At 35.8% G+C, this 26,117-nt stretch overlaps 1 long non-coding RNA gene across 1 annotated transcript in view; it reads left to right on the top strand.

Moving 5' to 3' along the window:
- Positions 1-25,854, top strand: part of LOC144576825 (uncharacterized) — a 165,832-nt gene extending 139,978 nt beyond the window's left edge. The window contains exon 3 of the long non-coding RNA XR_013519392.1: positions 23,983-25,854. This is a non-coding gene — a long non-coding RNA (uncharacterized LOC144576825). The remainder of the gene's footprint in view (positions 1-23,982) is intronic.
- The last annotated feature ends 263 nt before the right edge of the window (positions 25,855-26,117 follow it).

The raw sequence follows: 26,117 nt of genomic DNA, 5'->3' as shown, positions 1-26,117 counted from the left end.
GGAGATCCAGAGTTTATTGGATGAGTTCTCTTATCCAATAAGCAGATTAATTCCAGTGTTTGATGATCAGTTGTCATGATTGGAATAATAGTTACAGGAATCCATGTTTCTCCTGCCATCTAGGTTTTGAGTAAATATGGAGACTCCCTCTTAATTTTGCATTCAGGATTAAAAACATAAATACTAACACTCTTCTCAATCTTGATATCTCTCCACTAATTCTGTGAGCATTCTGCAATTTGCCTTGGTTTCTCTTCCTTTCCTTACTTTTCAGTCTACAAGCCCTATTATTCTTTTTCACTTCACAGAAGATTCAATGGATTGGAGCTCATTCATTCTCACAGCTTTAGAGATCACCAGTACCTCATGGTGTCCTAAAATCTGCATCCAGCATCCCTCCTTTCTCTCTGGAACCTCAGGCCTATATACTTCCAGTTAGTTGCATGTAAGTTTTCACTGATTTCTTATCATCATGTACTTCAATCCCAACCTGTAAAGCCAAATTTACTTCTTCCCTTTGATCTCTTTTTTGCAATCTTCATTCTCATTTGAAATTGTTATTATTAAACCTAGAAATAATGTTAGAAAGTTTAAAATTATAATAAGGTCATTCTTCTCCCTCCTTCGATACATTCAGCATTTATTTATTCAACAAATATCAAACACTAGCTATGCATCAGGGATGTGGGTATGCTTTGAGTACAAAGTTGTGAGCAAACTCACCTGCCTCGTGAGGTTTACCATATATTCCCATCACTAAGCTCTTTTTATTTTGTATAAAGATATCAATGCATCCTCTCTTCTCCATCTTGTTAGTAGTGCATGGTTTAGGTTTCAGCATTTCCTGCTTTAATAGTGAACAACTACCAAATTGGTTTCAATGCCTCCATCATTTTGCCTCTCCAATCAACTCACATTGCCAACAGAGTCCTCTCTTTTAAACACAAGCAAATTTGCAACAGTACTTGATCCTTACTTAAGAATCTTTGTTGGATCTCCAAGGTTGACAGGATAACATGTGTACTCTGTAAGACAGGTTTGCCCTGACTTATCTTTCCATTTCCATCTCCTTCTTCTTTCTTTCTCTGCACCTTATAATCCAGGCACATTCTGATTATGTTGCTTTCATGCTTCTTCTTTAAAAAAAAAAAAATCTGTGCTTTTCAGGTTAGGTGAACTCCTTTTAAACATTTAGTAACCGACTCAAATGTCACTCTTTCTTTGAACCCTTCCCTGATCTCCACTGCTTCTCTGGTGCTACATATAAAGGTTTATTGGATTTATGATTTTTCTTTCTTATATTACCCCCACCAATAATACATCATTTATGATTTCCAGGTTTAGCTTCTTACAAATAAAGCAAGAAGTAAGAGCACTTTTGAAATATTTGAAGCATAAAAGCATAGATTTTTATGTTTCTTTTTTCCTTAGTGTTTTTCCCATTTTCTTTCTGTCTTCTAGCATGCCATCTTTACTGACTTTTTCCAAAGCCATGAGTCTAATTATTTTCCCCTAAATATACTATATTTAAGTATTTTCACAGAGTTTGACAAACATTGCCAAAATAAATTTTAGAACATTTATTACTCCTTCAAAATTCCCATACTCATTATCAGCCCCTGCTTATTTGTCCCTAAACCCCCAGCCCTAGGCAACCAGTAGTTTACTTTCTGTCTGTATGAATTTGTCTATTCTGGATATTTCATGTAAATGAAATCATAAATGATGTAGCCTCTTGCGTCTAGATATTTCACTTAGGATAATGTTTTCAAAGCTCATGGGTATTGTAACCTGTATTTGTAGGGTATTCATTTTTATGGCTGAACAATATTTCATTGTACCGATATATCATACTTTTTGTTTATCCATGTATTCTTTGATAGATATTTGTGTTGTTTCTGCCTTTGACAATTATGAATAATGTTTCTATAGATGTTTGTGTATAAATTGGTGTGATTCATTTACTTTTCGTAGAAATAACTTTTTTTTCACTCTTATTTGTGAAGTGATTAAGAGCATGGATTCTAAAGTTAGACTGTGTTCAAATTCTGCAACCTATTATCTATATGACTTTGAACTAATGTCTGACTTTCTTTTGACCTCAGTTTTCTCACCACTAAAAAGGGGTATGATAATAGTATCTTCCTTTATTATTATTAAATGAATAAGTTGATAGAAAGTGTGTAAAACAGTTCTAGAAACATAGTAACTACTCTATCAATATTTGCTATATTAATATCATTATTCATGTAATATTTATTAAATTATGTATTTCCAATAACAGGTACAGCTATTATAACAGTATCAGGAACAAACATAACTAATTCCTGGTAAACTTAACATGTGGAACACCTAGTCTCTGGTGGGGTCATTCACTGTACAATTAATATTAGTCACTAATTTACAGAGAAAATTAAAATTATTAAAGTTAATCTTTTTAATTACCTAAAGGAAGGTCAGTTAGGAGGGCTTCTACTGTACTGAGATTGCTCATAAGGGCAAGGTTAAAATTAGATAACACAGATTGAGGGTTAAAATAGATAAAATTACAAATGGTTTTCTGTACTGCATCTTTTTATAATATATTATTTAATTTGAGACTGCATTTAAAAAGATGAAAGAAACATGGATTTGGAAAGAAGTTGTATCTATAAGTTTCTAAGTTTCATGTTAAATATGACCATTAATACCAACTACATCTATTTCATAAAGCTGTCATATTTAACATAGTACCGCATGTGATGTTCAAAGATGTACTGTGAAATCTGTGAACTGAAAATTATTATCTGAATTGTTGTTTGAACATTTGAGTATTTGTTTCATGTATAAGTTAAATTTGGTCAGGGAAGTGGAAGCCATCTGATATGGTCTGGCTCCGTGTCCCCACCCAAATCTCATCTTGAATTGTAATCCCAATTCTAATCCCATGTGTTGGGGGAGGGACCTCACAGGAGGTGATAGATCATGGCAGCAGTTCCCCCATGCTGTTCTCATGATAGCAAGTGAGTTCTCGCGAGGTCTTATGGTTTTATACATGGCAACAGGAAGGTGAAGGGCAGTGAAAATGACCCCCATGCCCCACCATTTGCACTGCTCTTCTCCTTCCTGTTGCTGTGTGAAGAAAAACATGTTTGCTTCCCCTTCTGATATGATTGCAAGTTCCCTGAGGCTTCCCTAATTCTGCAGAACTGTGAGTCAACTGAACCTCTTTTCTTTATAAATTACCCAGTCTGGGGCAGTTTTTTTTATAGGAGTTTAAGAATGGACTAATACAACACCCTAGTTATTTACAGTAGAAAGGAAGTTAGATGTAGGGAGTCTGGAAGGATGAAATTTTGGAAAAGTTGGACCAATAGTTTCAGCTGCCTGCCGTGATCAAAATGGCTACTTCTCAGGAAACTACCCAAAGCCTCAGGAAAAAAATCCCATGCGAAGTCTTGGTCTGGCACACACACCTGTGCAACTGCTACCTGGGAATAGTGGCTTTTCTTTCCCTTCTGCCTTCCAAACCTCATACAAGCTTCTCTCTCTGAAGGACTTCAGCTTAGTCCTTACTGGCACAAGAATCTGGGAATGCAGTTTGTAGGCTTTACACATCAGAAGGGTGATCTCAGAAAACAGGAATGATACAGAGGGCCAAGTAATTTCCAGCAGTGTTTGGTAGTTTGATATTGAAAATATTTCCACTGATACTTAGCACTTGATTTAGCATTATACAAATGTTTTTATTTTCCTAAAAATAAATGGCCAGTTCAGAGTGCTAAAATGATAAGTGGGGAAAAAAGGAATGACTTCTACAAACTGTGTGCACATTTGAAAATTTCATTTGAATGTTTTTCCTCCAAGGTAAGTGGCTGGAGAAGCCAGTATTTTTGGCTTAACAAGGTGAAACTTTGCTCAATTTAGTTGGCCACACAAAATTAAAAGAGATATCAAATATTTTTATGCCTATTGACATGAAATGTTTTGAATAAGTCAATAGAAAAAAAAGTGGAAGGCTGAATTACCAAAGCAAAACATTATCAGTTTAGACATAATGATTTTGTGTATATTTTCAATTTCCTTAATCTTTTACAAGAAGATTTGAGGTAAAGTAATGGATGGTACGTGAAATATAATGTATAAAAAGCTGTATCTATTCATTTTCCTATACATGTTGAATAGACTTTTTTGTCTCCTCCTTTATTTGCCATCCTTGGACTAGGAAAAAGCCCAAGGACCATTTGACACTGCTCATCTAGGATGAGGAAGATATGCCCATTTTTAAAATTCTTCATGGATTGGAATAATTATTATTGTTAAAATATTCATACTACCCAAAGCTATCTATAGATTCAATGCAATTGCTATCAAGATTTCAATGTTATTTTTCATAGAAATAAAAAAAATTCTTAAATTTGTAGGAAATCACAAAAGCCTCTAAATAGGCAAAGCAGTCTTGAGTAAAAAGAATCAAACTGGTGGCATCACAGTACATGACTTTAAAATATAAGGCAATTATAATCCAAACAGCATAGTTCTGGCATGAAAACAGACTCTTTAACCAAGGAGCAGGATGGAAAATGCAGATATAAAGTCACACAATTACAATCAAGTAATTTTTGACAAAGGGGCCAGGAATATATGATGGGGAAGAAACATTCTATTCAATCAATGATATTGGAAAAACTGTTTATCCACATGCACATGAATAAGAATGAAATTAGACCTCATCGTATACCATGCATAAAGATAAATTCAAAATGGATTAAAGATTGACATGTAAGACCGATACAGTAAAACTACTAGAAGAAAAAACACAGGAAAATCTCTACTACAATGGTCTGGACAAGGATTTTTGGGATATGAAACTGAAATCTCAGGTAACAAAATCAAAAATAGAAAAATGGAATTGCATTAAACTAAAAAGTATCTGTAGAGTAAAAGTAACAGCCCACAGAATTGAAAAAAAAATCTGATAAAGGATTAATATTCAAAACATAAAAGAAAGAAAAACAATTTAGTAGGAAGAAGACAAATAAGTAAAAAATTGGCCAATTACTTGAATGTAATTCAAAGTAAGACATACAAAAAGAGGGATATGATATGGTCTCATAGAAAGACATACAAAAAGAGGGATATGATATGGTCTAGACACAGCCAGGAGTGCCACTCCCTCCAAAAGAGAGTAAAACTCCCTCCAAATTATTGAGTAAACCACCTTAATTTGGTGAGCTCTTCAGAGATAAAAAGCTGCCAGTGGATGGAGAGCCAATATTGAAGCCAAGGCTGAAGAGGGAAGGAGCTGGGGACCCTGCACAGGTACTCAAATGCTAGGGCTAATTACCACCAATGAACAGCTCCTACGAAAAGGATGAGAGAACGAAGGGATGGCTTATTCTCACTGCTGACCTCTGGGATCCCAGCTACAGGGGACTCCACATCCCCCATATATATGTGAGCTGGCTGGGGGATTGCCCCTGAGAACAGGCAGACAGGCAGAGACTGTCCATTGAACAGCATGAGGCACAGAAAATTTTACATACTGGGCAGCTGTGGCAGAAAGTGGCCATAAGGAATGTTCCCCAAAGGCTTCCCATCCTCCTCCAGGAGGTACTAGCCTCAGCTGACTTCCAAGCCAGGAGAGAGTGGGGTCAGTTTCCCCACAAGACTGGGGCACATCTGTTCTGCAAGCCCTCTTACCCATCAGCCTCTCCCAGGGCCCATGCCACGTTGCACTGCAGTAACAGGTACATAGTGCAGCCTCCACAGCCCAGTCTGAGTGTGCTGCTGTACCACCTGGTACTTTTGCAGCAATCCAGGAACACATAAGATCTCCTATAGCAGCTGGAATCTGATGCCAAACCACAGGATGTCTGGGTGTTCCCAGGGCTGCAGCATAGAGCTTGGGAGTATGGAGCAGAGATCTGTGGCTGACACTTGAGTAGGGGAGAAGCCCCTACACTCAGAACACTGAGAGGGGCAAGATACTCAGCTGTATAGGCTGGAATGGGAGGAAGGCATACTTCCCTTCACAGAGCCATCCTGACATGGTGTGGCACACATCTCTTCACAGCCTCTGCCTGAAGGAGCCCAGTGACCCATAATACAAGAAAGGAAAGGGAAAGGGAAAGGGGAGGGGAGGGGAGGAAGGAAGGAGTGGGTGTGGCATTGGTGGTCAGAGGGGGACCCTAAGAAAGAAAGAGAGAAAGGAAAGGAAAGGAAGAAAGAAAGGAAACATGTGGCACTGGTGGTCAGAGGGGCTACCCTAAGACCCAGGAGCAGACCTTTGAGGGACCCATCTCTCTCTCTCTCTCTCTCTCTCTCTCTCTCTCTCTCTCTCTCTCTCTCTCTCTCTCCCCCATTGCAGAGCATGCTTGTGAACATAAATAAGTACAAAGAAATCATCACAGTGGATATTAGCCCACCTGCCAGACTTTACTCTTAAGCACCATGTACTAGATCACAGCCCTAACTACAACACTAAAAATCATCCTGTTACAATATACACCTGTTGATATGGTCTGGCCTGTGTCCCTGCCACAATCTCATGTTGAATTGTAATCCCCACTTATCAGGGCAAGGGCCTGGTGGAGGTGATTGAATTATGGGGGACAAATTTCCCTTTGCTGTTCTTATGATAGTGAGTTCTCATGAGAGCTGATGGTTTAAAAGTTCAGCACTTCTCCCTTCACTTTCTCTCCTGCTCCATCATTGGAAGATGTGCCTTGCTTCCTCTTCTACCATGATTATAAGATTCCTGAGACCTCCCAGTGATGCTTCCTGTGAAGCCTGTGGAACTATGAGTTAATTAAACCTCTTTTCTTCATAAACTACTCAGTCTCAGGTAGTTCTTTACAGCAGTGTGAAAATGAACTAATACATCTGTGAAACCAAGAGCAATAATTTATCCACACATAAAGATCCTATACAGAGACCTCTGAATGCATCTAGAAGTAAAGCTAACTGACTATAATATATTTATACCACAGTTAAAGGAACACCAACCCTCCCAAATGAGAAAGAATCAGCACAAGAACTTTGGCAATTCAAAAGGCCAGAGTATCCCCTTACCTTCAAGTGAGTCCAGTATCTCCATAGCAATGGTTCTTAACTGCTCTGAAATGACTGAAATGATAGACATAGAATTCAAAATCTGGATGGCAAGGCAGCTCATCTAGATTCAAGAGAAAGTTGAAACCCAATCCAAGGAATCCAAAGAATCCAGTAAAATGATCCAAGAGCTGAAAGACAAAATAACAATTTTAAGAAATAACCAAATTGAACTTGTAGAGCTAGAAAAAACACTGTAAGAATTTCATAATATAATTAGAAGTGCTAACAGCAGGACAAACCAAGCTAAAGAGAGAATCTCAGAACTCAAAGACTAGTTATTTGTATCAATGCAGTAAGACAAAAATAAAGGGAAAAGAATGTAATTTAAACCTCTGAGAAATATGAGATTATATAAAGATTCCATATCTGTGACTCATTGGCATTCCTGACAGATAATGAGAGAGAATAAGCAACTTGGAAAATATATTTCAGGATATAGTCTAAAAACTTTTCCTAATTTCACTAGAGAGGTTGATATGCAAATCCAAGAAATACAGATAATTCAAACTAGATACTATAAAAGAAGACCAACTTCAAGGCATACATGTAGGGATTTGTGGGGAACACTCCTGTGTGAGGCCCCTAGGAAATGGGTCTTGCCATACAGTGAGCTTGAGCCCGGACACAGATCCCCGGTTGGGGGAAGTCAAGCTGAGGGAAAGCAGGAACTGAAAGTGGACACAATGCCTTCCATGTCTTCATATCCATAAAGTAATGTCTGTTAATTATTTTGAATAACATAGTCCCTCTCTCGGATCCTGGTTTCCCTCAACTCGACTTCCCCTAACTGAGGATCTGTGTCCTAGGGGCCTCACATGGGAGTGTTCACCACAGGGGTTCAGTCAGAGTAATGGGAAAAATTATAAAATAGACACAAACCATCTTGGAAGGCTGGTGGAAGTTCTTTGCAAAAGCCTCAGGAAGGAATGAGCTGAAGGTGATGGTTCTTACCCAGAGGCAATTAGGCAGCAGTGGGTACAAAGGAATGTGGGGAGTTTATCTAAAGAGCTTGTTCACTCATGTGGTCCTAAGACCAACCTTTGAACATCCACTGAGGCATGACTGCTCTCTACTGTGGGGGTCAGCAATTTAATTACTCACAAATGGTGTTTGCTTTAGGCCTCGGAACCTGGCCTTTAATTATTTGTAGGACTGCTCTGTTAATTACTCACAAATGTGTTGACTCAAAGCCTCTGTCGTTAAATCTATACTGAATAAATGACTGGATGCCAGCTGGTCAGGGCCTCGGCTGCTGACTCTTTACCACTGTCTGGACCCCTGGCATACTCTTTCACTGGATATCTATGTCTGAGTACATCTGTTCATTTGTCACTGGATCAGGGTATACAGGTCAGACCCGGCACTCAAAGTCTTCTGATTCACCAAGGATGATGCAAAAGAAAAGAATCCTTAAAGTCACCTAGAGAGAAGGGTTAAGTTACACACATCAGGCTAGCAAGAGAACTCTAACCAGAAATTTTACAAACCAGAAAAGACTTGAGTCCTATTTCCATCATCCATAAAGTAATGAAATTCTGACGAATAATTTTATGTCCTGCTAACCTAAACTTTGTAAGTGAAAGAAAAATAAAACCCTTTCTAGACAAGCAAATGCTGAGGGAATTTTTTTAAACTAAGCCAGCCTTACAAGAAGTCCTTAAGAGAGTGCTAAACATTAAATCAAAAGAGCAAGACCTGCTACCACAAAAACACACAATAGTGCCTGCAGGCACTATAACTACACAGTTAGTCTGCATAACAGCCAGCTAATAACATGATGGTGACAAGATCAGAATGACGCATGCCAATACTAAACTTGAATTTAAATGTGCAATACTAAACTTGAATTTAAAAGACAGTGGTGGGATAAATAGATGACTCAACCATCTATTATCTTCAAGAGACACATCACATATAATGGCACCAACAGAGGTGAAGAAGTGAAGAAAGATACTCCATACAAATGGAAAATGAAAAAGAACAGAAGTCATTATGCTTATGTCAGATAAAACAGATATTAAACCAATGAAATATTAAGAAGGGTGATAAATAGCATTGCATAATGATAAAGGGTACAATCCAACAAGAAGACTTAACTATCTTGAATATATATGCACTCAACATGGAAGCACCCAGATTCATAAAACAAATTCTTTTGGCCCATGAAAATATTTAGAAAAAACACACATTAATAGTGGGACACTTAAACACCCCAGTGACACCATTAGACAGATCATCAAGGCAGAAATAAAAAATATTCTGGACTTAAACTTGACATTTGATCAATTGGATCAAATAGACATCTACAGATGTCTATGGTACCTAATAACCACAGAATATAAATTCTTCTCATCTACACATGAAACATATTCTAAGATCAACCATATGTTCGGTCATAAAGCAAGTGTCAATAAATTCAAAAAATTGAAATATTAACAAGCACAATCTCAGTCCACACTGCAATAAATGTAGAAATCAATATCAACAAGAGCTCTCAAAACAACACAAATATATGCAAATTAAATTATTTACTCTTGGATAACTCTCAGGGGAACACTGAAGTTAAGGCACAAATCAAAAAAATTCTCTGAAATTAGTGAAAATAGTGACACAACTTACCAAAATCTCTGGAATGCATCTAAAGCAGTAGGAAGAGGAATGTCTGTACCCCTAAATGCCTTCAAGATATTAGAAAGATTTCAAATTAACAACCTAACTTTGTACCTAAAGTAACAAGAAAAGAAAAGAGCACACCAACCTCAAATCTAGCAGAAGAAAAAGCATAACTAAAATTAGAGAACTTAATGAAATTAAGATGTGAAAATCCATACAAAAGATCAATGTAACCAAAAATCAGATATCTAAAAAAATAAACAAAATTGATAGACCACTAGCTAGATTAACAAAGAAAAAGATAGAAAATCCAAAAAAGTCCAACTAAAAATGACAAAAGATGACATTATAACCCATTGCACAGAAATACAAAAGGTCTTCAGAGATTACTATGAACAACTTTATGCACACAAATTAGAATACCTAGAAGAAATGTATAAATTGCTGGAAACATATAATCTCCCAAGACTGAATTAAGAAGAGATTGAAACCCTGAATAGACCAATATTTGGCCCTGAAACTGAATCAGTAATAAAAATTCTACCAACCAAAAAAAGCCCTGGACAAGATGGATTCACAGCTTAATTCTACCAGGTGTATAAAGAGCAAATGATACCAATCCTACTGAAATTATTCTAAAAAATTAAGGAGGAGGGACTCCTCCCTAACTCATTCTACAAAGTCAGCATCTTACACAAAAATTTGACAGAGACATGATGAAGAAAGCAAACTCAGGCCAATATTCCTGATGAACATAGACACAAAACTTCTCAACAAAATACTAGCAAATCAAATCCAACAGCACATAAAAAATCTCATTCCCCACTATCCAGCAGGTTTTATTCCTGGAATTCAAGTTTGGTTCAACATACATAAATCAATAAATTGGTTCATCACATACACAGAATCAAAAGCAAAAACCATATTATCATCCCAGTAGACACAGAAAAAGCTTTTGATAAAATCCAACATCCTTCATGATAAAAACCATCAAGAAACTAGGCATTGAAGGAACACACCTAAAAGTAGTAAGAGCCATCCATGACAAACCTATGGCCAACGTTATACTGAACAGGCAAAAGCTGAAATCATTCCTCTTTAGACCCAGGACAAGACAAAAATGCCCAATCTCCCCACTCATTTCAACATAGTACTGGAAGTTCTAGCCATAACAATGAAGCAAGAGAAACAAATAAAAGGCATCTAAACAGATAAAGTGAAAGTCAAACTATCTCTCTTCACTGATGATATGGTTTTATACTCAGAAAACACTAAATACTCTATGAAAAGATTATTAGAGCTGATAAACAATTTTAGCAAAGTTTCAGGAAACAAAATAAATATAAAAATCAGTAGTATTCCTATACACCAATAATATCCAGGCTGAGAGTCAAATCAATAACACAATGTCATTTACAATCCACAAAGAAAATGAAATAGCTAGGAACCAAGGAGATGAAAGATCTCTAAAAGGAGAACTACAAAACACTGATGAAGGAAATCAGAGATGACCCAGGCAAGTGAAAAAACATTTCAGGCTCATGGATTGGAAAAATCAATATTATTATAATGGCCAGACGGCCCAAAGTGTTATAATTTACCATATCAATGCTATACCTGTCAAATTGCCAAAATTATTATTCACAGAATTAGAAAAAACTGTTCTAAAATTAATATGGAATCAAAAAGCAGCCTGAATAGCCAAAGGCTTTCTAAGCAAATAGAAGATAGCCAAGCATCACATTACCCAACTTCAAACTAGACTATAAGATTACAGTAACCAAAACAGCATGGTATTGGCATAAAAACAGAAAAATAGACCAAAGGAGCAGAATAGAAAATTCAGAAATAAAGCCACACACTTAGAACCATTTGATCATTGAAAAAGCCAATAACAATAACAAGCAATGGTGAAAGGATTCCCTATGCAATAAATTGTGCTGGGATAAAAAAATTAGCTGAGAGTTGTGGTGTGTGCCTGTATTCCCAGCTACTCAGAAGGCTGAGACAAGAGAATTGCTTGAAACTGGGAGGCAGAGGTTGCAGTGAACCAAAATCATGCCACTGCACTCCAGCCTGGGCGACAGAGTGAGTCACCATCTCACCAACAAAGAACTACTGTTCAACCCAGTAATCTGATTACTGGATATATACTAAAGGAAAGTAGATCATTATACTAAAAAGACACATGCACTCATATTATTATCACCAAGCTATTCACAATAGCAAATCTACAGAATCAACCTAGGTGACCACAAATGGTGGATTTGGATAAAGAAAATGTGGTACATAAAGATTATGGAGTACTATGCAGCCACAGGAAGAAGGGAAATCATGTCTTTTACAGCAGCATGGATGGAGCTGGAGGCCATAATCCTAAGTGAATTAATGCAGGAACAGAATAAAATATCACATGTTCTCACTTATTAAGTGGGAGATAAATATTGGGCACACATGAACATAAACACAGGAACAATACTAGAAGTGCGAGGTTGGGAGGGAAGCATGGGTTGAAAAGTTACCTATTGGATACTGTGGTCACTACCTATATACATGTAACAAACATGTGTAGTATAATGTTTAGTATAATGATCACTACCTATACACATGTAACAAACATACACAGGTACTCTCTGTATCCAAAATAAAAATTGAGGCTGGGTGGGGTGACTCACACCTATAATCCCAGCACTTGGGGAATCTGAGGTTAGTGGGTCACTTGAGGTCAGGAGTCTGAGACCAGCCTGGCCAACATGTCAAAACCCTCAAACTACAAAAATTAGCCAGGCGCGGTGGTGCACAGGTTTCAGCTACTTGGGAGGCTGATGTGGGATAATCGTTTGAACCCTGGAAGTGGAGGTTGCAGTAAGCTGAGAATGTGCTACTGCACTCCAGCCTGGGTGACAGAGTGAGACTCCATTTCACAAATAAATAAATAATATTTAAAAATGGAAATAATTTTTTAAATTAAAAAAGAAGACATACAAATAGCCAACAGGTTCATGAAAAGATACTCATGATTACTAATCCTTTGGGAAATGAAAATTAAAACCACAGTGAGATATCACAGCATACCTATTAGATTGGTTTTTATTAAAATGATGAATGATAACTTTGGCAAGGATATGGAGAGAAGTGAAATGTAATCCAATTAATGTAAATTAGTACAACCCTTATGGAAACCAGTATGGAGAGTCCTCAAAAAATTAACAATAGAACTACCATGTGATTCAGCAATCCCCCTTCTGGTAATATATCAAAGGAATTAAAATAGATATTTTGAAGGGATATTTGTATCCCATGTTCACTGCAGCATTATTCACAACAGTCAACATATGAAATCAGTCTAAGTGCCCATCAGCAGTTGAATGGATAAAGAAAATGTGGTGTGCATAATAGCACTCAGCTTTAAAAATGAATGGAATTCTGTCATTTGCAGCAACATGGATGACTCTAGAGGATATTATGCTAAGTGAAATAGCCAGGCACAAAAAGACAAATACTTCGTGATCTTACGTGTGGAATCTACCGAAAGTTGAACTTATAAAAGTAGAGGTGGAATGATGGTTACTGGAAGCTGAAGAAGAAAGGGAAGAGTGAGAGAATTGGGAATTACTGGTCAGAGGGTACAAAGTTCAGCTATTAACACATAGGAAGAATAAGTTTTGATGTCTATTGCATGGAAGTGGAACTGGTCAGTAATAATGTATGGCATACTTCAAAATAACTAAGAGAGTAAATTTAAAACATATCACCACAAAGTGTTAAGTGAGGTGATAGATATGTTAGCTTGTATACCTAAAATACAGACTACATGTAATAGAATTATTATTTGTCAATTAAAATAATACTAAGTTTAAGAAGAAAATAAATTCCAAGGGAAAGAAGAGTTGGAGGAGGAATCTATAGATTAAAATGTCTTAAAAGACATATCAACAGAGAACAATGTAAACCTTATTTGGAAATTACTTCAAAGTCTAAAAAGATAATGACATTTATGGAGCAATTGGAATTTGAATGTTTACAGGATATTTGATATTAAGGATTTATTGTTAATTTTAGGTATAAGAATAATATTGTAGTTACGTTAAAAAATAGTCTTTATCTTTTAGAGTAAATACTCAAACATTTATTACTTCTTCTTATATATGTATATATGGCAAAGAAAAAGAAATACATATCAGAAAATTTAAAAGCAGAATAATTATTCTTAGTATAATATTGATGTACTTTTTTTCTTTTTTTTAGACAGAGTCTTGCTCTGTCACCCAGGCTGGAGTGCAGTGGCATGATTTTGGCTCACTGCAGCCTCTGCCTCCTGGGTTCAAGCAATTCTCCTGTCTTAGCCTCCCAGTAGCCAGAACTACAGGCATGAGCCACCATCCCAGACTAAGTTTTGTATTTTCAGTAGAGACTGAGTTTTGCCATGTGGGCCAGGCTGGTTTTGTAATCCTGACCTCTAGTGATCCAAAGTACTTGGCCTTCCAAAGTACTGGGATTACAAGTATGACCCACCATGCTTGGCCCATATTCATGTATTTTAATTAGCTCCTTAAACACAGCTGTCTAATAAATGGAACACCATGTATTAATATAATTTTTAATAAATTTTTCATGCATATCACATACTACAGGTTGTTGGTGTAAAACATGGCCAGTAGGCATAGCAGTCATATTCTTCCTGTAATTCCAGATGAAGAGTTAGCTTTTTCTAATCATTTGTGTCCAAGGGACCTACATACAGGCAGTGAATGGAAGGCATTAGTTATGTTGAGTCTGGACAGGTTTAAAAAAGAGATATAAATTATTACTGGTTGTCTTCAGATTTTTCACGTGTTAAAATAAGAACTCTTTTCACTACATACGAATGTCACATGGTACTAGATGAGACCATAGAAATCTGGAAGTACGAACTAAAAATCTTAATCCCAATTCTGACTAAATCTCAATGGTGTTCAAATACTGGTTCCATACTAACTTGTGCAAATTTAATATTCATAATTTTCTATGGCCTAATTCATCTGTAAAATCGGAATTCTATGAGAATTGTTGGGAGGCCTGAATATGTTAATAAATGCAAAGCACTTATTACCGTGTCTGACACAGATTTAAAAAATACTAGCTATTACTTCAATATTCTATAGAGATTCCCCCCTCTAAGACATAGATTATGTTGAACACTGATTATCCCACACTTTCAAAAATGTTCTTAAATATCTTCAGACATCTCTTTAGACACTTCAGAGACTATATCATTTTATCAACTGACTTATTAATCATTTAACTATATTTTCATTTCATTTATTTTAAACAGAGCATATGTATTATTGCATCATATTTTTTTTAGTTTTCATGGCTTATTTTCACTATTATAGGTAAAGTTTGTATTCTAGTTATAGGGGAAACTTGCTGTCCCTTTTTACATTATTACCTTTCTGATTCAAAAAGGAAGAACATTAGAAACTGTAGAGATATGAGGTAGAATAGCATAAATGTTAAGGCTATGGAATTTGAAGTCATTAAAATCTAGGTTGAATTTTAGTTTTTCCATTTCCAAAATAAAGAATCTCAGGCAAAATTTATGAAAGATATAACCTTTCGGAGACTGTCTTGTTGCTGGTGGGCTGGTTCAAGTTCTTGACTTGTTCACACAAAAGAATTTGAGAGAGATTCTAAAGTCTAAGTCGACAAAGAAGTTTATTGCAAAGCAAAAGTGCACTCTGAGAGGCAGAGTGGACTGCTCAAAGTGAGACAGCCCCTGCTGCTTTAAGGGGAATTCCCAGATACATATACATATTCATAAAATACTGATGAGGTCAAGTCTGCAAAGGCAGACATGGGGGTGGCACATGCACTCAGCATAAACATGCTCCAACATGCATCACATATATGATTAGCATATAAAATATCCACCTTGCTGAGTGTATTTTACTATTAAAATGAGGGAAAGGTTACTGCAAGCTAAACCTTGAGCCTAGGTGTGGATGTGGGACCCTGGAGAAATCTCCAGCTCCCCTGAGGCAGGAATTTGTAGCTAACAGCTTCCTGGATTTTGGTTCAGATTGGCTGGAGAGAAGTAAGGGGCTTTTTTTTCTCTTTCCTGGGGTCCTATCGGGTATCAGGAAGTATCTGGCATTCAGTTGGTTTGCTTATATAGGATTGCTTGTCTTGCAAAAGAGGTGCTGACACAAGGTGGGGTGCAAAGGATGCAAAAGGAGCCTGCAGGGCTTCACACAAGGGGACAAGTCAGTATGTCCTCCTAATCTTACTTATCCTGCCTAATTTTCAACATCCAAATGGAGATCTGATTTTCTCCTCAGGGTTATTGTATGGTTTAAATAAGCCTACATACCTAAACAATGAATACACTGTTCAACATGTAATAAATGTCATAATATGTTATGAAACCATTAATAGAGTTTTACATTCATTTTTAATTCAGTCCTTCCAACAATCTTATACATAAGATACATACTGTTATCACTGGTATTCAGACAACAAACTAAGGTCCAGAGAAGTCAAGCTGTTTATTAGAAGACATCATTTTATACCCACATGTATTTTACTACAGTGGCCAAATTCTTCTTTGTTTTTGGTTAAGTATAGCTTACATAATAAAACATGGAAATCTTTTGAATATAACTTGAACATTTAAATTAATATAAACTTTTATAATTACCATGCAGATCAAGGTATGAATTATTTCCATCACATCAGAAGACACCCTGCATGGCCCATCCAGCCAGTGTCCTCCCTTGCCCTTCCAACATGAACTCTAGTCTGACTTTTAACACTAGAGGTTAGTTTTACTGTTTTTGAACTTCATACAAATTCAATTCAATGTGCAACCTTTTGTGTTTGGCTTATTCCACTCATCCTTTTATTTGTGAACATTATCTCATGTTGTTGTATACATGAGCAATTTATTCTTCTCAATTGCTGTGTCCCGTTCCATAGTATGATTATATTACAATTTACCCATTTTATTGTTGAAGGACATTTGGGTTGTTTCCAGGTTTAATCTTTTCTAAATGAAGCTGTTATGAATATTATTGTTTAGGTCTTTTTGTAGGCAGATTAATTCACTTGTTTTGTATAAAAACTTTGGAGTTAGATTGCAGGGTCTTGGAGTATAGGTTTGCAAATTCCCAAACAGCCCTTGAATTCTTAAACATGTCATTTTCAACACTATCATCAGCAACAACACTACCATCACTGTTGACACTTTTAGTAAGTCTGTCTTGCCAATAAGTTATTTCTTCTCTCTGGACAATTTTCTGTACTGGAGGGATATCATGCATTTGTGAAACACTTCCTCTTTTCAGTTCATAGCCTATTGTCATAGAGGTGGACATCATACTTAAGATGGAATGACCATATTTCTCAAGAATCTGGTTGAGACTAAAAGCCATTTACTCTTTGTGGGTCTGGAACATGGAAACTTGGAAATGTAGTACAGACATTATGCCAAATTGAGAGGCAAAGACAGCCAAGGTGTATGGAGAGAAGAATTAGCCTGTTACACAGAAAGTAAAAGAGAAATGCTTCTTGGATCCCTGGGGGTTTTCCAGTTTCTTATTCAAGTGTCTAGTTAAAGCTTGGTCCTTTCTACTATTCATAGATTCTCTGAAACACTCTGTGTTCACTGAATAAATTATTCTCTTTTCCATAAGCTTGCTAGAGTGAGTGTTTGATCCCAGTATTCAAAATGTTTTTCTAATACAATTTTGCACCATATTGTTCCTGGGGTTAACTGTGCTAATAATTTGGAAAATTATTTTTATTGTATCAATTTACATTACTCTAATTACAAGCATATATAGCAAATGGTACAGCTAATAAATAATACAAAGGTGATAAATGTTCTGATTTGTGCAGCACTGAAAGTAAAATGTTATCCTTTCAGTGTCACTGGCAGCATAATTTGACAGACATCGGAGGAGGGCTTCATTTCTTCACAAGGCCTCATGCTCTGTCTGTTGTCTTCAGCTCAAATGGCAACTCTGGTGAGCCCTAAAGGTCTCTCTGTTTTCTCAGTGGCTTTAACCACCCTACCCCATAAACCCCCTACATCTCCTCATATACAATTCTGTAGTAGAAAATTTACATGTGCTTTATTTATACATACCCAGAGTCAAGATGCTTCCTCCTAAGGTACACTGATGTTTATACATCTTTCAACACACATTGCAAACAAGAGGGACCCTTTGGAGTTTGTTCTGTTGATCCATAACTCCTATGAGTTAGAGCTTTTGGGAGCAAGAGGTATTTGGAGTTGGTGCATTGAGAAATATTTTGGAAGGACACTGTTGGAGGTCAGAATGCCTCATCTGGAAAGCTGTTGAAGAAGCTATGTAATTTAATTGCTCATTCACCTTCTATCCTCACTGGTCTATTGACCTGATTTGAAAATAAACTTGAATGCCGAGGATTGTTTGCCAATTCAACCTTGGAGAAGCTAAAGGAAGCCTCTTACTCCTTCCATTCTTTTCTCCCACTCTAATCTATTTCTGATTTATACCCAAATGCCATGGGTCATGGTGGTAAGGGGCTCATAATTCTGCCAGATGGATTAAACAGACCAATGGAACAATCTTTCACTCTAACCTTCTTTCTTACTTTAACCTTTTCCTTCGCCATCAGTGAAATTGCATTATTTTATAAAATTTGTTCCAGAGCTTGCGCAACTAGAATCCTGTTGAGGGTTTGGTATCCAAGGAACTGAATTTCAGAGTGACTATGAAAAGCCACGTGAGACTCTCAACCCCATTTCAAGGACAAGTCTTGAAAGTCTTTATTGTGTACTCACCTGTTGATTCTCTTCCTCCTGAGATAGTGTTGACCTCAACCTAAGTCCCATCTGATTTCACTTCCTACTCTCTTTTTTTAGTTCATGGAAATATGGTGGTCATGATTCCTCCACAGGCCCAGGATGTCTGTCTCTCAAAGTCTTCAGCCACTAGATCATCACCGGAGGCCAGATGGCTACATGTGGGAATGGTACTCCATGTGGATTACAGGCAGGCCAAGCACCGTGGCTAGAGACATGGGGAAAGCAGGGGCCCCCAAACAAGATAAAATATAAATTTGCACAGTAATAACAAATGTTTATTCAAGACTCACTGTATGCTTGGTTAATCTAAGCACTGGACATACAGATGAACTTGGTTAACTTTCACAGTAGTCCTCTATCATGGATATACTATTATTATCCTCAGGAGACAAAGGCACAAAGAGGCTAATTACTGTCCAAGTCACAGAGTGAGTAAGAGGCTCAGCAGGAATTTGGACTCAAGCCATCTGCATCCAGACTCTAGACTTAATCTTGTCTCCCAAATAAAGGAATTTGATATTCCAAGGGGAAAAGCATTGAGAACAATAACATCTTGGTGGGCTTAGCTATTATTTTCCAGCCCGGATTTATATTAATTTTTAGTTTATCATGGATGCGTATCAGGAAAGCACTAAACTTTCTTCTGTGTTTGGGCTCTAGTGTTTTTAGTCTAACCTTGGACCATTTTTATACTGTGAGGCCTTGGGCAGTTTCTCTGAGCCTCAGTTTCTTCTTTTGTATAAAAGGCCATTAAAATACTCATTCTACAGGAGTTTTTTGGAGGACAAAGGTAAAATATTTGCATCATACTATAGTGCAGTAGCACATTATAAATACTCAGCAAATGATAAGGATAAGAAATAATAGCTGTCATTTAATAAGTGATTATTAGGTGGCAGACAATTCCCATATATTGTCTCAGGTAATCATATGAAGGCACACTTATGGAAAAGCACTCAAGTTAATAAAATTTAAACCCCTATAGTACAACTTATGTCCCTTTCTGTTTCCTGTTTTTTTGTTAGCAAGGCTTATTACAGGAGTACTGAGTATCCCCAAAATATTTAACTTAGTATACTTCTTTAAAAGAATTATTCATAGATCACTGACCCTTAAGAAAACAGAAGAAATACCATCTGCATGCCAGCATTAAAGAATTGAAACTTTGTACTAGAAATTACAATTGGGTAATTTAATTCTCTAAGAATGTTTCTGACAGATTTCCTTATAGCTCAGTTTCAAAAGGATTCTATGGTCTAAGAATGAATATGTAGAAGGCGTTTGGATTGTTTGTTTTTTGAGTGATTTCTGTTTACAATAAGATGAAAATTTAATGAAAAGAAATGTGATTTTTCTGAAGCATTACTGACATGCGTTCTCTCTAGCTGGTAGGTATATATTAATGTGACAAAGGGCAATATATTTTTAAATCTTACATAAAATTGAGGTATGTAAACTTTATTTTTTCTTTGAGTGCTAGAAAAGCTAGAGACAGTAATGAAAATAGTGCTGCTGTTCCCTCTGCCAGCATCATTCCTGGGGCTTTGACATTTGAATTCACAAGTTAGCTTTTATTTTTAACAGTTGTTGAAAATATATATTTTTAAACTCAGAAGTAATTCCCTTTTTCCTAGCAATTTACTTGTGGCATTCAGTCGTGTGATTTTACCTAGAGTGAGTTGGAAATGTTAAATATTGGGAAAAAAGCATTCCATAATTTCTAAGGGGCTATGCCACTAAGGGATCCAATCTGGAACATGTGTGTCTGTGTGTGCATTTGTGTGTATATGTGTGTGTGTGTGTGTGTGTGTGTGTGTGTATTGACACAGTTGTTCTAATTGAGGTAGCTAATTTATTGTTCAGTATCTAAGGGAAAAAGGTATAAACGCAGAAAATATTCACTATGAACTTGCCGATAATTCAGATATAAATTATTTCATATAGCAGAAGTTCTTAAAAATATATATAGTACAGAACAAAAACCAGTGAAGAAAAAAATTGAATTAAATTAAGCATCAGCAGCAGCACATTAAATTGCATTAGGATTGACAAGAGAGTTTTTGTATGGTGTAATAAAGTACTTTTCAAGGCTCTGTGACCTCCTGGATGTACTTGTACAATGACCGCAGAACAGGCACGGAAGTGTGACTATCCTTCATATTTGCATTAATGCCAAAGACCATCGTAGAAGTTAATGAAAAGGAAATGTTAGAAAAGATTTCAAGGTTATTCTCACATATTTATGAGAATATTTATGCACGAGGTTATTTATTTAGAATGGGATTGTATCTTAACAACCATAAAACAAGAATACGTATGACCTTGGTTGATTCTTTTTTCACTTCTCGGGCTTCCATTAGTCTTTCCTTTTATTCTGTAGTACATCAGAATCACTGATGTACTGTCTTATTTTCCCCCAGTTTTATTTTCTTTTAAATTGGAAGCAAAAGGAAATACATGTGTTTTTTCCCCTCTCTGAGTTTCCACTAGGTGATGAGACCTTGGATAATGAGGATAACAATGAACAAACCCTATCAACTGTCCATGAGGAATTTTCCATCACATATATGTGTGAATGTACCTCATGTTTAGGCAGTTTCATTCTATTTCTATTTGATAAAACTTGTTAAATTCAGTAGCCTGCTGAATTTATCAAATTTCAATATCTATATTTATATTCAGTTGGTTTTTTTAATCTGCTGACTTAAAAAAATCACTTTAATAGATTTACTAATATTAAAATTAAAATATTCCTACATTCCCAGGAAAACTTCACTTGGTAATGAGACCTGATTGTATCAATACACCATTGTATTTAGTTTATGGAATAGCTATTCAAAATTTTTCATTATTAGTTAAAAGTAAAATCAATCTGCAGCTTCCCTTTTTGTTATATTTTAAAACTAAATTTAGGTTTTAAGCTTTGTATACTTAAATATGGAGAGGATTTCAAAATTTTTCTCTATGAATAGTACTATAATAATCCTCTCTTCTCTGAAAGATAGACAAACCTTAACAGAATTCATCTAGACACAGCATCCTTTTTTAATGCTAAGTACTTCAATCTTTCTATCTTTCCATAATTAATTTATGTTCAGTTTTCTACTTTTCATAGTATAATTGTGGTAAACTGTATTTTTTAGAATATATTCCACTTTCTCTAGATTTAAGACTTTTTCCATAGAGCTTCAAATTATGTACTTTAATCTCTTCCTCATTTGTGGTTTTTATCTATTTTTAAATTTTCAAAGAAATGCCTTTGTTTTTCTCTCTTATTTCTTTATTATTAAGACTGTGTTTCCTTTTATTGGTCTTTTCAAAGAAACAGTTTTTAATTTTAATTATTATTTCTATTAATATTCAGTTTTCTATTTCTTAAACATCTACATTTTTCTAGAGTAATTCCTACTTTTAAATGTATTTTGCTTTTCTTTTTCTTGTTTTCAAAGTTACATAACTGGTTTACTTGTGAATTTTTTATTAACAATGAAAATCATTTAAGGGTATGCATTTTTCTCCAGAGAATTCACTAATCTCTATGATGATGTTCTCTTATTTATGCTAATTTCTAGACAAGTTGCCATTTTAATTTTTGTTTCCTTTTAGTTTAATGGTAATTTACAATAGTATTTCTTAATTTTAAAGTATTTTATTGTTTGGGACATCTTATATTTTTATTGTTGTTTTCTAAAATTGTAGACTAATATAGAATATGGAACATAAAACTTTGATTTTGCAATTAGTCTTAATCAGGACTGATGGATTTTTTTTACATGTTTTATGGATTATAAAAGAAAATGAATATTCTATTTATAAAATCAAAATTCTAGACATATCTATTAATCTGAAATTAGCAATTAAATGACTTCAATATTTTGTCTCCTGGTTTATTTTTTGTCAAATTCTGAAAAAAATGTATTAAAGTGTGTCACTGTCTGGTTTGATTAACTGTAGCTTGAATTAATAGCATTTTATCTTATCTGAATAAGTATTTTATGACTAGGAATATCTGTAGTATTATCTTTCACCATTGTAAATCTATTCTTTTTTGTTCTATTAATGCTTTCTACCTTAAATCTTATTACATCTACTATTAATATCTCCTAGTGTTTTTCCTGGTTTCTTAATTGCTTTATAAACTTTTATTTTTAACACTTTTTTTTCTGTTTTATACATTTATTTCTTATAAGTAGCATATATCTGGGATTTCTTTTTAAATGTAATATTGAAATCTTTGTCTGTGCAGTATTGGCATTCTAAAGAGCAATGATGGTGTTTAATTAACTTTTATCCTCATTAGGCAAGGTCCTTATCACCTGTAGATATTTACAAAGGGAAAAATGTAATCACATTTACTTCTGCATATCAATTGTTTTTCCTCCTCAATCTGTTCCATTCTCCTCCTTATTCTTACTGTTCACATACTTTCTCCCAGCTCTAACTTTCTCATGTCTCTTTCTGCTCATATTTAAAAATTTCTTTAGTATTTTCTTGTTTGTGATTATTCTTCCCTTTACATTTCCAGTATTATAATTTAGTGATGACCAATTCTCCTTTCAATTCCCCTATTATAATTTAAATTCAGAAATTATGCACTTTGATCAATCTTAGAAACTTTTTAGCCTCTAATCATATCTAAGACCCCCACCCCTAACAGATCTCATTGAGATACCATTTTACACAGTTTTAATTGGAAAATTTTAGAAGTTTACCTCAAATTTGAAATCATTGAGGTATCTTATTCATTGCTGGTAGTGACGTAAAATATATGTACTTTGGAAAACAATTTGACATTATTTTCTAAGTTGAATGTTTCCACAAATTGGACTCACAAGTTCCCAAGAGGATCTATGCATGTGCGCACCAGGAGACATGAGAAAGAGGTTTATAGCATCACTGTTGGTAACCAAAAACTGGCACAACCCAAATATACTATAATTGTTGAACAAATTATTGGGCATCCAGTTTTGTTATATAAAAGTAAAAATGAATTAATGTATGGAATTTTTTTGCATCAATCCTAGTAACATCAAGTTGCGTCAGAAAGCAAGCACCATATTACCTTTTTAAAAAGTTCACAAGAAGAGTAAAAGTACAAATATTTAGTCATACCTATTTAAGTAATAAATCTCTAAATAAAATAAAAGAACAAATTTATAGTGGTGGTTACTTCTGTGTAAGAGGAGGGACCAGATGAGTGACACCCAAATAAATCTACGTAACTCGTAACATCCCAGATTTTGGGTAAGGTAGTGAGCTTTTGAGTGTTCATTTTATTTATTAAAAACAAGTAAAGTGCTGTGTGTGGTAGCTCCCACCTGTAATCTCAACACTTTGGGAACCTGAGGCAGGAAGACTGCTTAAGCCCAGGAGTTTGAGACCAGCCTGTGCAATGTGGCAAGATCCCATCTCTAAAAGAAATTTTTTTTTTTTTTAATTAGCTGGATACGTGTCCCCTTCCTGTAGTCCCGGATACTCAAGAGGCTGAGGTAAGAAGATGGCTTGAGCCCGGAAGGTCAAGGGTGTACTCGTGAGCCATGATTGTGCCATTGCACTCCTGCCTGGGAAAAAGAGTAAGTCCCTATCTCAAAAAGATAAAGAAAACAAGTAAAGTAATATTATGTGTGAATTTTAAAATAAAATAAAAATAAATCCAATTGCTAAGTTAACCTCAAATCATGGGTATCCAAGTTGAAACACATCATAGAAATGTTCTGGGGGATAAATATAAAACTAAAGATCTCTCCAGGTTTATCTTGCTTTCAAAATTCCAGTGTTTCAGTGACTGGATGGCCACTACCCTCCCCTCCCATAGATTTTTATATCAGAAAAAAAGGAAATGAAAGTGTCACGTCTACCAATATGAATGTTTTTAGTAACCAAGTGCTAGGGACCTGAGATTTAATATGCATGTGCTTATATGGATGTGTATGTATATGTTTGTGTTTCTTCACTTGATCTCAGCCAAAAGGCCAAGAAGTTATTCTGTGCATTCCTATTACTTATACTAAGAATAACTTAGGCTGGGCACAATGGCTTATGCTTATAATCCGAGCACTTTGGTAGGCCAAGATCACCTAAGCTCAGGAGTTTGAGATTAGCCTTGGCAACATGGCAAAACCCTGTCTCTACACAAAATACAAAAATTAGCCAGGCATGGTGGTATATGCTTGTAATCACAGCTGCTCAGAAGGCTGAGGCAGGGGAATTGCTTGAGCCCCAGTGGTGGAGGTTGCAGTGAGCTGAGATCGTGAGATTGTGCTCTTGTACTCCAGCCTGGGAGATAGAGACCTTGTATCAAAGAAAATAAAAGAACTTATTATAATATATATTTATACAAATTCCTTCATTTTGGTCTTCCTCCTTCCAGCAATGGTGTCTCTTTAAATGCCTTTTATTTATCTTTGCCTGTTCTATCAGAATGTATGGGAAATCCCAACACCTATATAGATCAGCTGTTGAGGTCCCTTTGTTAGAAAGATGTAGCAGGGAGACTATATTATCATTGGAAGTCTAGCCATACACACAGTGCAAGCATATTGGGAAATATGTATCCTCAAAGGCAAACAGGGCCCGAACAAACAACGCTCCTTTTATCAGATGAGCAGAAATTGCAGCATCTTTTGGAAATACAGATAGCAGGCTTCCTCAATGCAAGGTGACCATGTGACTCAGAAAAAGGGCTTCCCAAAGCACTTACAGAATCTGTTGTCTCCTAGGGCTGCATGAAAAAGGCCAGCTTTATACAAGCATATATTCAGGAGACTATGCTGTATTATAGGCAGCTCCTGATTAGTCTCCATGATTAATGGAATCAGTATTTTCTAGAAGCATCAATGTTTTTCTAGATTGTCTCAAGTTATTCTAATATGCAGTCTACACTGGTATCACAACTTTAAGTGTAAGAGTAGAGGATTAAACAGAAGATTTAAATTCTTTTGGTACATTTATCTCTGGGTATATCATATTCATATTAGTATCATCTACTTTTCTCCTCCATAACTTAATAATAATCATCAAGTTTGAAAATTAAAACCAAGAACTGATCCTAAAGAATGCTTCTATAGATTGATTTCTCCCTATGTTGAAAACTGCTATAGATTGATTTCTCCCTATGTTGAAAACTGCTATTTGCCTACCAGGATACTTTACTTTCTCAGTTAGACAAAATTTTCTTCAGAGCAATCATATACTCAGGTAAATATGCAACTATAAACTACAAATAAAATCCTAAGCCCCACACTGATTGAACAGACCCTCTTGTGGCCAAGCAGACCGCAGAGAAACCTTGCAGACAGAGTTCCCTGCCATTACAGAACAGGACATGCCTCATTGTACCCCTCTCTTTTGGGAGTTAGACACAACTGACCAGCATTAATGTTAAAATGAAGATCATAAGAATGGCAGAACAGACTCTTTGTGGTAATAAAATACCAAATTATAAACCAAGACCTAAGGCCATACCAGGCAACGGTTAAGTCTTGTGCACCTACAGGTCACTCAAATCCACTGTGTTATGTCTTTTTTTTTTTGGGGGGGGGGGAGGAAGGCAGGAAGGAAGGGAAGAAGGACGGTA

The sequence above is a fragment of the Callithrix jacchus genome, chromosome 6 (genome assembly GCF_049354715.1).
Source record: "Callithrix jacchus isolate 240 chromosome 6, calJac240_pri, whole genome shotgun sequence".
NCBI lineage: Eukaryota > Metazoa > Chordata > Mammalia > Primates > Cebidae > Callithrix > Callithrix jacchus.
Note: the sequence above shows the minus strand (reverse complement) of the source record. Positions and strands in the feature narration are given on the sequence as shown.